Source organism: Schistocerca nitens, chromosome 10 (genome assembly GCF_023898315.1).
Source record: "Schistocerca nitens isolate TAMUIC-IGC-003100 chromosome 10, iqSchNite1.1, whole genome shotgun sequence".
NCBI lineage: Eukaryota > Metazoa > Arthropoda > Insecta > Orthoptera > Acrididae > Schistocerca > Schistocerca nitens.
The window spans coordinates 74,769,474-74,783,032 of record NC_064623.1 but is presented as its reverse complement, the minus strand read 5'-3'; the positions used below and the strand labels follow the sequence as shown (position 1 = coordinate 74,783,032).

At 40.5% G+C, this 13,559-nt stretch overlaps 1 protein-coding gene across 5 annotated transcripts in view; it reads right to left on the bottom strand.

Annotated features, from left to right (window-relative positions):
• Window positions 1–243: 243 nt before the first annotated feature.
• LOC126210289 (speckle-type POZ protein-like) overlaps window positions 244–13,559 on the bottom strand; it is a 58,271-nt gene continuing 44,955 nt past the window's right edge. For 2 of the 5 annotated variants that reach the window (XM_049939484.1, XM_049939482.1), the window contains exon 4: window positions 251–712. The gene's annotated coding sequence lies outside the window, so the exon portion shown is untranslated. Of the gene's footprint in view, window positions 716–13,559 lie in introns of all 5 variants that reach the window. The other 3 variants (XR_007540643.1, XR_007540642.1, XM_049939483.1) reach the window with 3 other exon arrangements.

The window sequence follows — 13,559 nt, the reverse complement described above, 5'->3', positions numbered from 1 at the left end:
TTTCTGATGGTCAGCTAAGCTCATTTTCCATGTAGGATGAGATAAAAAATTAACTTAGATCTCAGATGCTGATATGGCAACACTGCTGTAGGGCCTGCAGTAAACTGATCAGAGGTACTACAAATCCAATTACAACAATTAAATACAGCTTTTGTTCAGGTTTCAATCTCAAGTACAGAATAAAAGTAGAAATTTCAGTGTTTTACATTTATTTGGTTTTAGTTACATTTTTACAGTTATAAATTCATTGGACAATACAAATGTTTTCCATTAAAAAATAAAAAAATGGGTCACAAAACAGTAATTGTTGACTACGGAATATCAAAAGGGAACTTCATCCTTAACTTTCTTCATTTTACAATGGAATGACATTTCTGAGTAAAATAGAGATGAAGGTGTGATTTGAAACAGTAATTAAGAAATGTGTTGGTTGTGCAGAAGACAACTGAAGTGAATTATTATATTATTATAAGAAAGATATATCAAAGTTGATTTATCTTGATAAAGCATATGATGAATGTTCCTCATTTGTCACTAGTGCTAAACTAAAGTCAGCTGAGTTCAGTGTTCAATAACATGTTCTGAGTTCCCGTTTATTGCATACCCAATTATTCCTGGAACTCCTGGAAATGAATTTCATGGGGATCTCTCTAAATCACCTTTGAATTCTGCTTCTTCTGTCTTCCATCTGCTGATGTTATAGCTCCATCTTCTGCTAGAGGCAAAAATTTAGTATCAGCTTCTCATACGTGTTTCGAGATTCTGTTTTACATTGAATCAGTTTTGAGTGTGTCTCACAGAAGTGTGATAAATCATTTCTGTGCCTGTCATGTATTATATGCTAAATTGATAGTATTAGCAGCAGTCTGGCCTTTTTGCAGATGCTGCTACTACCTACAATTTAGCACAATCCAATAGCTATAATATTGAATCAGGTGTGGACAAAAATCAGCCTGGCGATGCAAAAACTGATACTAGCTCTACGCAGAAAGGAATGGTGTTATGCAAATTCCAAAGTGGGGCAAACTTTGACTACTGAATTAATGAAACACAAATGGAGTCATTTAAGCACCGTAAATCCTTGGGCTTAAAAATATGTGAGCATACTATTTAGAATGATCTCACTTGCTCATCTATAGACTCATTTGTAGATAAAGCAAATGGGAGATGTGACGTTACCTGTAAACTAATGTTTCTTCCAAAAATGTTGCTTGCAGGACACTTGTGTGGTCTACACTCGACTGTGTGTGTATGGAATGGAATTTAAATTGGGCGCAAGTATTATTGGACATGAGACACACACAGTGGAGAACAGCAGTAATTGGCAAACACTTGTTTGGAGAGAGCGTAACAAGTGGAAGACAAGTGCTACTTGCTTTTCATTTTGCAGGCAGACTCTACCTCCTCAGCATTTCCTGTTCAGTTCTCTAATGTGAGTAGACAAAATAACTTTGACGAGCTTATGTTTATGTAGGGGAGCTACTTTCAGCCTATTAAAAGAGTATTTATTTGCATGTGTTAAGTGAGCTAATTATGAAAGGAAAGCTCCACAGCTGGAGATGTCAGCTGTCAATGCCACTGAAGAGCCTGTCCCAACTGTAACATGCTGGCAAAATGTATTCAACAATGTCACTTCCATTGTCTCCAATATCACTCTCTGGTATACTTTTCACACCATGAGGGGTATCAACTGCATCACCCTAAACTCCGGTCTCCTGATGTCTCAACAGACTGAGGCTTAATTTGGCTCCCTCTGTAATAGTAGTATGTTACCTAGTTGTTACAGAACTTCAGATATTTCACTGTAAATCAAACAACATCAGATTACTGTTCTTATCTGAAAATGATCAGTCTCATTCCATCCAACATATTCATGCCCACCTTGGAAAATATACACTCATGTTCAGAAGAAACGGAACACCCGAACGACTAGAGATAGGATGTTCATATTCATAGGACGTGTATATTAGTATGTTCTGCAGAAATGATCAGCAAGTGTCCTGTTGCCTAATAGGCACAAGGTTTATCATGGGCCATGATAACTTGTTTCAGTGCATGATGGCAGCGACTTGCATAAGGCACGAATGGTGTCCTGTGGTATAGCCATCCATGCTGCATTCACCTGGTTCTGAAATTCACTTGTGATAGTTGGCACTGGATCACACAGCAGCACCCGTCATTTCACCATATCCCACACATTTTCAATTGGTGACTAGTCTGGTGATCTGGTAAGCCAGGGCGAACGGCTGACATCCTATGACACCAAGAAATCATGTATTTGTGCAACAACATGTGATCGTGCATTGTCTTGCTGAAAAATGACGTCTGGAGTGTCGTGCAGAAAGGGCACGGCTACAGGTCACAGGATGTCATTCACGTAGGTCACACTGGTCTCAGTGCCCTGGGCACGCACCAACTATGATTTTGGTTGTACCCAATAGCACCCCATTTCATAAGTCCTTGAGTTAGATCACTGTGATGCCCCTCTCCCTGTCTGTGGCAAAGCAAAATGCATCCATCATTTCAAACCAGCAGAATCTTGATTCATCCAAAAACTCCACCTGATGCCATTCCTGTCCCCAGTAATGTTCTATACACCATTGCCATCTACCATGTTTCTGCACATTTGTCAAAGGCAGGGAGAGAAGTGGACGATGTGCACGTAACCGATGCCACAATAAATGGGGACAAACTGTCTCCCATAGTAGTGTGCAATGTGTTACTCTGTTCCACTGTCGTCCGCATCTCGTGGTCGTGCGGTAGCGTTCTCGCTTCCCACGCCCGGGTTCCCGGGTTCGATTCCCGGCGGGGTCAGGTATTTTCTCTGCCTCGTGATGGCTGGGTGTTGTGTGATGTCCTTAGGTTAGTTAGGTTCACGTAGTTCTAAGTTCTAGGGGACTGATGACCATAGATGTTAAGTCCCATAGTGCTCAGAGCCATTTGAACCATTTTTTTTGCTCCACTGTTGCGCCAGAGCCGAGGAGGACACAGATCTGTTCTGCAATGCCATTTGGATGCGGTGTCAATCTTCTCAGGAGGTGGTCTGGGTGTTACGACGTGACCCATCTCATCATGTTCTACGGCCTTCCATGAACCATTCTGCACAACCTGTTGCACTACTGAAACTCTTCTTCACAAATGAGCAGAAATTTCTCAGGTCAATGCATCATATTTTCTCATGCCAATAAAACATTCTCTTTCAAACTCACTAATTTGGGGATATGGTTTGCACATATGTCTGCAAAGCAGCCTGCTCGTCTGCTCAAGCCATACAGATCTATTACCTTCGGTTATAGCGACAACGAGAGCTGCAGGCACATTTTACAGGTAGGTGGTGGTGCACCGCGATATATGAGGTGCTATCCAAAATTTTCGGGACTGGTGCTGCCATCTGTCAAAAACCTTACCTTTGGGCTAATGGTCACCATGACCCTCGAAGTAGTTCCCATCCACAAATACACACCAGTCCCAGCGCTTCTGCCACTGGTCAGATGTTTTCTGGAAATCCTGTTCCTTGAGGGTGTTCATCACTACCAGTGATGCATCTTAAACCCTCTCTAGAGTGTCGAATCGACGGCCTTTCAACTTCAGTTTCAGTTTTGTGAATAGTGCGACGTTGCAAGGTGCCAAATCTGATGAGTACGGTGGGTGGGGTACAACCGCCATGTTGTTTTTTGCCAAAAACGTCCTAGTGAGCAAGGACGTGTGACAGGGTGCATTGGGATGCAGCAGCCAGTTCCCCTCACGTCAAAGTTCGGGCCGACGTCGCTGCAATTTTTCACGGAGCTGTTGCAAAACATCACAGTAGTACGCAGAATTCACTGTTTGGTTGGGTGCACAATTCCCTTGGCATCAAAGAAAACGATGATCATTCTCTTCACTTTGCTCTTCATCTTGTTTTTTTTGGGTGTTGGAGAGCCCGGGCTCTTCCACTGAGACGAATGTTGCTTTGTCTCTGGGTCATAACTGTAAATACAGCTCTCATCATCGGTGATAACCCGTGACAAGAAGGTTGGATCATCAGATGTGGTCTGACAAAGGCCCGCGCACACTAACACGCTGTGCCTTCTGATCGGCAGTCAAGATCTTTGGCACAAATTTTGCAGCAACACGATGCATGCCCAATTCATGTCAACATTCGTTGACATGTTCCATAATCAATACCAACTTCATCCGCACGGTCTCGAATGGTTCGACATCGATACGCACAAACCAATTGTTGAAGTTTGACAACAATGTCTGGCGTTGTGCAGCTAACAGGCTTTCCAGTGAGCATCATCTTTGACATCTGTACAGCTGGCCCTGAACTGAGCATGCCACTTACACATGTACTGCTCATGCTCTGTCCTCCAAACACTTGTTGAATCATTACAAGGGTCTCTGCAGCACTTTTCCCGAGATTTGCACAGAATGTGATACACACACGCTGTTCTGTTCACAGATCCATCGTAAAATCGCCACACACCAAACACAGAGTATTACGGAAATCACTGTGGACAGGCAACATGTCCTCCCAGCTGAATGCCACTCCGCACACTGACTGATCAGATATGCAGCTCCCGCCACCGAGCGGTGCAAAGATCTACTACTCCTATTTTCCAGATGGCAGCTCAAATGGCTCTGAGCACTATGCGACTTAACTTCTGAGGTCATCAGTCGCCTAGAACTTAGAACTAATTAAACCTAACTAACCTAAGGACATCACACACATCCATGCCCGAGGCAGGATTCGAACCTGCGACCGTAGCGGTCGCTCGGTTCCAGACTGCAGCGCCTAGAACTGCACGGCCACTCCGGCCCCAGATGGCAGCACTGGTCTCAAAAATTCTGGATTCCACCCCATAGATGTTGACCTTGAACACGTGGGCTGACATGATTCAAATGCTAATCTTTTCTGCAGAATGTACAAATGTACATGTCCTGTGAATATGAGTGTCTTATCTCTAGTCTTTCAAGGTGTTCAGTTTTTTCTGAACGTGAGTGTACATGCTGTGGACATGTGGTAATTGGCTCCACCCAGTACACAGCTATACAACTTTACAGTACACTGTCAACAATAGACAACAGCAATGTGCCAAATTTACCAATCCAATCCCTTTCACACAAACAATACAAAGGTCACTGACAACATCAGACTTTTAACTTATCTCTTCTCAGCTACTGTTTATAGGAACATATTTTACATAAGAGCTCACTCAACAACTGCAAACAAGTACTCAATTAATAAACTGAAAATAGCTCCACTATATAATCAAGATGTTAGTGAAGTTGTTTTGTCTATTCACATAAGAGAACCAGACAGGAAATGCTGGGGAGGTATCATCTGTCTGCAAAATGAAAAGTAAACAATGCTTGTGGTGGGGGAAGCTGCCTTTCCTAGAAGAATGCTATGCACTCACAACACATGACTAAGAATCAATTTATCCTTTTAACTGTGTAGAACAGTGTGCTGAAATTTATGTAGATTCTGTCCATGTGTGTTTTCAAGAGCAGCCAAGGGGTTATTATTCAAGATAAGAAAGTGACCTTTAAACGTCCCCCCCTCCCCTTCTCTCATGTTCACACCTTGCCAGTGAGGAATGTTGTTGCTGATATTCGCTTCTACCACTGTACAAAGACTGGCATGTACATGATTTTTCCTTTAATTTTCTTTCATTGACTGGACTAAGAGGAATAAGACATACAACTAGCCATTCTTCTAGTGCTCCAATCTGGACAAAAAAAATTATTACCGAGTGTTGACTGTAGGTGAAGATATGAAGTTTTATCCCAGTATAAACTGTTGTAAATGTAAACCTTGTTTGTCAGGAGATTATAGATACTCCTCATTCTCTACTCCTAAAGGTAGAGTGAAATGACACGAAGCCTCCAGCTACTGAAAATCCACTCCATGACCAGCATTACTATAAAAACTCCCAGTGTGGATAAGGATTAAGCTTGTCACACACAGAACTGTGATCTATAAAAGTGTCCAATAATTTTATTTCAGTCTCGATGCCAGCTACGGGAAAATTAAGAGAGACCTTTATAGAAAAGAGAAGCACCTATGTGAATAGTAAGAACTCTGATGTCATGACATACTAAGCAATAAAGAGAAGGAAGGCTGAAAGGTGAAAGTCTGAACAAGACTAACAAGATGAAGATTATGTAGCACAGAGAATCTGGCACAGCAATGAAAGACCTAAGCTGAAACAAGGCAGCTGGAGCAGGGACATTCCATCAGAATGAGAGACCATTTGGTGAGCCAGCCATAGCAAAACAACCTCCATCTATTATGCAAGATATAGGAGAGGTAAACAGCCCCAGCCTTCAAGAAGAAAGTGACGATTCCAATTTGAAACAAGGCAGGTGCTAATAGGAGTTAATATTGCACAATCATCAGCTGAATACGAGGGGCATTCACTGAGCAATGCAACACATTTTTTTTCTCAGTCACTTTCGCTTAAAAACTGCAGAATTCGTTATAGGACATTGTCGAACACTCCCACTTCAGCCTCTACAGCTTCATGAAGTTCCAATGGGTGGTGGCACTATGTCCCACCTCCCAGTTGCTGAATGGCCGCACACAGTTGCGACTTGTGCAACGTCGAAACGTGCGGACAGTCAGTCTCATTCACGGTGGTCGATGGATTACAATCAAATTCCTCACTGGACAAATGGACGTCTCTTTTGTAGCGCTGATACAGTCGCTCATCAGCTGAGATGTGTGCTCCATAGGTTCCTCGTTGCTCAAGAAAAGACCATAAAGACCAATGGAGGACCATCCGTGCAGAGCTGTTCTTATGTTACAAGGCCGATTGCAACCAAATTTTTGTCGAACATCATGACTGGCGATGAAACAGAATTCAAATTAGAAACAAAACAGCAATCCACGGTGTGGCGCCGCACCACCTCTCTGCCAAACAAGAAGTTCAAAGCCGCACCCCCAGCTGGTAAAGTCGTGCCAAATGTCTCCTGGTGCTCTGAAGGGGTTATTCAGTTTGATGTCCTCCGTTTGTGCAATGATCTACCCTGAAGTGTATTTTGCTACCCTCAGGAAATTGAAGAAAAAAAATGCAAATGAACTTCTGCTCCTTCGTGACAACGCAACGATTCACACCGGTCTGCACCAAAGAGGAGCTCACAAAACTTCATTTGACTGTTCTTCCTCATCCAACCTAAGAGCCCAGGTCTCACAAATTCTGACTTTCATCTGTTTGGCCCAATGAAGGATGCATTCCATGGAAATCAGTATATGGATGATGTGGAGGTTATTGATACAGCAAGACATTGGCTCCTCCTACACAGACCAATATAGTGGTACCATGCCGGCACATAGGCCTTCCAGTAAGACAGTGTAAGGTAGTCACATTGAATGGAGATTAAATTGAAAAACTGGGTTTTGTAGCCAAAACTGGTGGGGAATAATATATTGTATTGGAATCGTGAATAAAATCAACCTGCTTTCCTAAAAAAAAATGTGTTGCATTATGTATTTAATGCACCTTCTATCATAGCTAAGAAATATGAACAAGAATTATTTAAACAATAAGAGAAAAATTTACAGAAGCCAATCTCCAGTAATGTGATACCCCGGCCGACAATTTGCACAGACCGCCGGAGGCACAGAGACAGACGACAGCTGCTAGGTGGCATCCCTACAACCAGTGAGCACTACTGTTGCTGCCAAAGTGCTGTGCAAGGGCCATGCCCAGTGCACCACCCTACTGGTGCTCACAAGGATGCCTGTAATGCTGGCAGCACAGGGGCTCAGAAGTGAGTCGTGTTCTGACTGCACATCGTTCAGTTCTTGGTCTTGCTACGTCTAGGCTCACGATATGTCTTCCTCTCCTGACTTGTCATTCTATCATTGCTGTCCATAGCTGTTGTTATCATCTTCATTGTTATTCACAGCTGTTGACTTTCTGCAGTTTTGGCAACTCACTGTCGACAGCCTCGGCTAGTCGGCCTGCACCTTTCGGTTGTGTCCGATTTCAATTACTAGAGGTAAGATCAGCTTGGCTTCTGGGGAAATGTAGAACTCTGTGATTCAGTGCTGACCCAATGACTTACTTTACGAGGTTTTCGTAACATAAATTTGAATCCACTCTTAAAATTTTAAACGTAGCATGTGTAAAATATGGAGTGGAAGTTATTTTACAACTTGTACTCAAAACACATTACAGTTATAAGAGTCAAAGAGCATGATAAGAAATCAGTAGATGAGAAGGAAGTGTGACAGGGCTGTAGCCAATCCTTGGTGTTATTGGATCTATGCATTAAGTGAGCAGTAAAGGAAACCAAGATGAAATTTGATTCTTTTAAGTTCAGGCAGAAGATATAAAAATTTTTAGGTTTGCTGAAGACACTGTAATTCTATCAGATACAGAAAAGGACTATGAAGATCAGATACTGTTTTGAAAAGAGATTGTTAGATGGGTATCAATTATTTACAAGGGTAATGGAACGTAGGATAATTAAATCAAGCTATGCTGAGGCAATTATATTACGCAATGAGACAGTAATAACAGTAGGCAATTTTGCTATTTGCGTGAAAGTAAGTGACAATGGCGGAAGTAGAGAGGATACAAAATGCAGAGCGGCAAAAGCAGGAACGGGATTTCTGGAAAAAAAGAGACATTTGTTGACATCTAACACACATTTAAGTGTTAGGATATCTTTCCTGAAAGTATTAGTTTGGAGTGTTGCCTTGTTTTTAAGTGAAATTCAGATGAGAATGTAAGGCTACAGAAAAATGTTGAAGACAGAATGAGTACGCTTGGAACAAATAAAGAGGTTCGGATGCAATTTCTTTACTTCTTGGCTTACATATTTCTTAATTAAAACTTTTATGCTAACTGAAATAAGTAAATTTCACATGCGTGTGAGAAGGTTGTACGTGTGCATGCTCTGCCCAGAGAAAATATATCAATGTAAAATCAGAGGAAGAAGGAAATGCGGACAGTTGAAGGAGTAAAGTGTCATAGAAGAGAAGAGACTGATTTGTGACATGCTGAGTGAGGGATACTAAAGTTGAAACAGAAGACACTGAAAATTAATACTGTTTGTGTAAGGCATTTTAAAGCACAGGCAAATTTAGGCCTAAGCAGATTAGGCAGCTACCTGGGCCAGCAGATGTTAAAGGCCGGCAGATTTTAGAGAGTGGCTTATAAGCTGTTACTGTTTGTTTAAAGCACTTTATTCACAACTCTTGAAAAGAGTATGTGAATTTAAGTCAGAATTAAACGGATATGGCTAACATTGGCAACAATCAGCTCAAATTTCATGGGTGGTCTTGTGAGGCAATGGGATAAGGACAGTTTTTATTTTAGTAATAATGTTACGTTTTGACAGTGGCACAATTATCCACTTTCTCCAATACTGTTCATTCTCATGTGGTAGGTCTATATGTTAGGAAGACAAATGTTATTGCTCACAATTAAGCTTCAGCATAGGAGATGCCACTGACACAGTCATAGGAATACTGCTAATCATTCTAACAGCCAACAGGTTAAGTGAGAGTTCAGTTCAATTTGAAACTGTAATGAGTGTAGTTGTTTTGTGTTTAGTTCATGACTTCTATTTTAGTATTGATTAAAATGGGTGACAGTCAGAGAAGAGTAAGTGATTCTCGGTACTGGAAACTCACGAAAGATACGGCAATAAAGAAAGAGGAAACTGCGAGGAAGAGTACAGAAATCAATGTACTATTTAAAAATGAAACACAGCCAGCTAGTTACAGCTTGAGCTCAAATCTAAACAGATCAGAACGCAATAATGTGGAGTGTAATAGTTGTGAACAGCATTGAAAATAGTGCACCATGTGACTTATTCGAGTCAGAAGTTTCTGATATAAGAAACAGTAATAACGGCTTAGAAACAATCATTCTGATATTAGAAACAGTAATAACAGCTTCTATTCTCTTCTTGTCCAAACTATTTATCATCCATGTTTCACTTCCATACATGGCTATACTCCATACATATACTTTCAGAAACGACTTTCTGACACTTAAATCTATACCCGATATTAACAAATTTCTCTTCTTCAGAAACGCTTTCCCTGCCATTGCCAGTCTACATTTTATATCCTCTCTACTGCTGAAGATTAGATGGGTAGATCACATAACGAATGAGGAGGTACTGAATAGGATTGGGGAGAAGAGGAGTTTGTGGCACAACTTGACTAGAAGAAGGGATCGGTTGGTAGGACATGTTGTGAGGCATCAAGGGATCACAAATTTAGTATTGGAGGGCAGCGTGGAGGGTAAAAATCGTAGAGGGAGACCAAGAGATGAATACACTAAGCAGATTCAGATGGATGTAGGTTGCAGTAGGTACTGGGAGATGAAGAAGCTTGCACAGGATAGAGTAGCGTGGAGAGCCGCATCAAACCAGTCTCAGGACTGAAGACGACCACAACAACAACAACAACAACAACAACAACAACAACATAGAAACAATCATTTCACTTGGCCCAGATGGCGCATATAGAGTGAATGATTAGGATGGTTCTTTTTTTTTTACAATGTTGTGAACTGTATAACAAATGAATTCTTCACGGTCATTACACTAAGAAGGTCCTGCATCACAGAATATGGATTGTGATTTCAGTAACTCATGCAGGCAATATACTAATTATCCAAGGTAGTGAAATAAAGGTTTTTTAGAACCATGAGGAATGGCAAGAAACAATAGACTATTTTTAGCATGCTCTCATGGCAAGCATGGTGTAAATTTTGTTCCTTGTTTATTGTTTAATGGTGCATCGCAGTTTGCAAAACCTAATGAGAGATTTAATGACAGAAAAAATGCTCGGTCCTGATTAACTGCCCATGAAAATTCTGCTGAATGTAGGAAATGTGTGTTAACTTAAAAGCTAGAGGATAAATCATGGGGAGAAAGCATAAAAACCTAACATCTCAGCTTGCAACAGAAGTAAAATACTGGAGGGACATGATAAAACGGATTGTTGCTGTAGTCAAAAATTTTCCATACTAGGCCTACCTTTCAGGTTTACAACTATGGATCTGGATCAACACATTGTAGAAATTTTGAGAAGGCGCTACAGCCAATACTGGAATTCAGTCTTCTTCTAGTTAAACACATAGTACTCATGGAAACAACGGAAAAGGGAGCACATCATATCTTTCATTTCAAACATGTTAAGAGCTTACACCATTTCTTGCAGAAAGGGTGATGAAGGATAGTGTGGATGAAGTGAAGGAAACTAAATATTTCTTCATCATATTACATATTTGACTCCAGCATGGTATTATGCAACTGGATCAGCTGTATTCTGTTATTATGGTTTTTTATAAAAAGATGTATTTGCTTTGTCCCAAATTTAGGGCACAAATCAGAAGAATTAGCTTAACTGGGTAGAAATAATATTAGCTTTGGAAGTTATTCGGGACAATGAAACTCAAAAGGCTTCACTAAGATATGAGGCAGCTGGAACACTGAGCAGTCTTAACTGCAATAACAACTACTTCTTAGTTAATGTTATTGAAGAGATTTAAAGCTAGGTATAAGCTATTGCAAAGTGTTGATACTGATACTGTAATAAAGTCGTACGATTCTTTACTTAAATACATTCGAGAAAACCATTTTATGTACACCACATATAAAAAGAGTTGCAGAAAAGAGTAAGATGAATATGTAAAAAAAGGGGCCCAGATAGGAAAAAAGTCAATATATTGAAAGTAGAAGAAACAACCAAGCCTGATAAAGCTTTTGATGGAAAGTAAGATTTTCAGATGAATACATTTCTGGTTATTACAGGCAGATTGATATCAAAATTGCAGGGAGAGGAGAGGGGTGGGGAGGGGGGGGGGAGCACTGGAAGAGTTTTAACAGCAATTTTGAGTTCAAATTCATTTTCCTGGATGGGACAACACTGAACCATTGAAATGTGTTAGAAAACTGTGACAGCATCACAAAGCCTTGGAAGAATTTTTGAGTAATTAATAACATCATTTTATAACATTTTGCCTGGTTTGAATGTTGCAAGTTCAATTTGCATATATTTATTATTATTATAACGTTTGTTCCCCTTTAGGAGAATGATTGAACTTGAATTCATAATTTCATCTCCGGACATATTTCTTCTTTGCCTCCCAAAAACTCTTCATCCTCTGAGAATGCTGCTCCTTCCATTCTTCTATCCATTTTTTACCAGGCTGGTGCAATGTAACCACCTCAAACTTCACCCTTGTGATTTTATTCGGGCACTCAGTGTGGCCTTCGAGATTTTTCATGTTGATCTGCTGCAGATACCTCTGGACTTCTTTCAGCCATTCTGTGCCGCATTTACTCTTTGTTATTATATTGAAAAGTTTCCTTGCTGTTCTGGAGTCTTACATCCTGTAGATATGTGTATAAAATTTGGCTCGGTGTTTTCCGATTTCTTCTGTTATTGTTATAGAGTTCATTTTGTGGTCTCTTCGTCCAAATGCCATTTTTGTTGATTGCCCTGTAAATCTTCCTGAGAATTTTTCTTTCCTGCTTTTCTATTTTTGAATGACCATCAATCACCACTGCTTCAACTGTGTAGATTGCTTCTGGAAGAATCGCTGTTCTATAGTGCCTTAATTTTGCATCTCTTGAAATGCACTTCTTGTTGTAATGCGTCCATATTAGCTTGTAAGTGTTCTGGAGCTCAGCAATTCTTTTGTTTATTGGCGGTTCAGTTTAATCTTGAGGACTGTATAGTTTCTCCAAGGTATTTAAAATGGCAGACTTGTGCAATTTTACCATGTTTTGTGATTAAAGAGGATTTATCTTCTGGCTGTCTTTCATATATTTGGTTTTTTCATGAGATATCTGTAGTCTGGTTTTTGTTGTAATTTCATGTAGCTTTTCCACTGCGTGAATTGCTTCTGTTATTGGTGATAATTGCTATATTGTCAACGAAAGCCCTTTACATGAGATTCACATCCCGTGATGTTCTTTTCTAGAACAATGTTGAAAGCATTTGGGATAGTCCATCCCCCTGTCAGACTCCAGTTTTGATTGCAAAGGGTTCTGATATTACGAATTTCACTTTGGATGTTGTTCCTGTAAGTGCCCTGTGATTTTTTCATGTCTTTCGGTCGATCCCAAATTCTTCCATAACTTTACGCAGGATTTCATGGTCCACTGAATCGTATGCTTTCCTGAAGTAGCTGAATGTAATTACTATGTTTCTGCATTTTCTCATTTGTATTATCCTCTTTAAGCAACAGATATGTTATACACATGATTGTCCTTTCCTGAAACCGGCCTGGTATTCACCAATTAATGGATCTGCTTGGGATTCTCTCCTGTTTAAAAGTGCTTTGGAAAGGATTTTGTAAGTGACTGGGAGCAGGGAAATTCCTCTGTAACTGTTGATGTCTGTCTTGTCGCCCTTTTTGTGTAGTGGGTGAGAGTAGCAGCAGCAGTAGTAGCTATTGTATTCAGTTACATACAAATTTAAGTTACTCGGTGGTACATTTATTTTGAAATGAGGGATAGAAATACTTTTCTCTGCTTTGGGGTGGCAAATTGCTACATTCACTCCTGGTTTAAGGTGTGTGCAAACTGTTGGAATTAGAAGC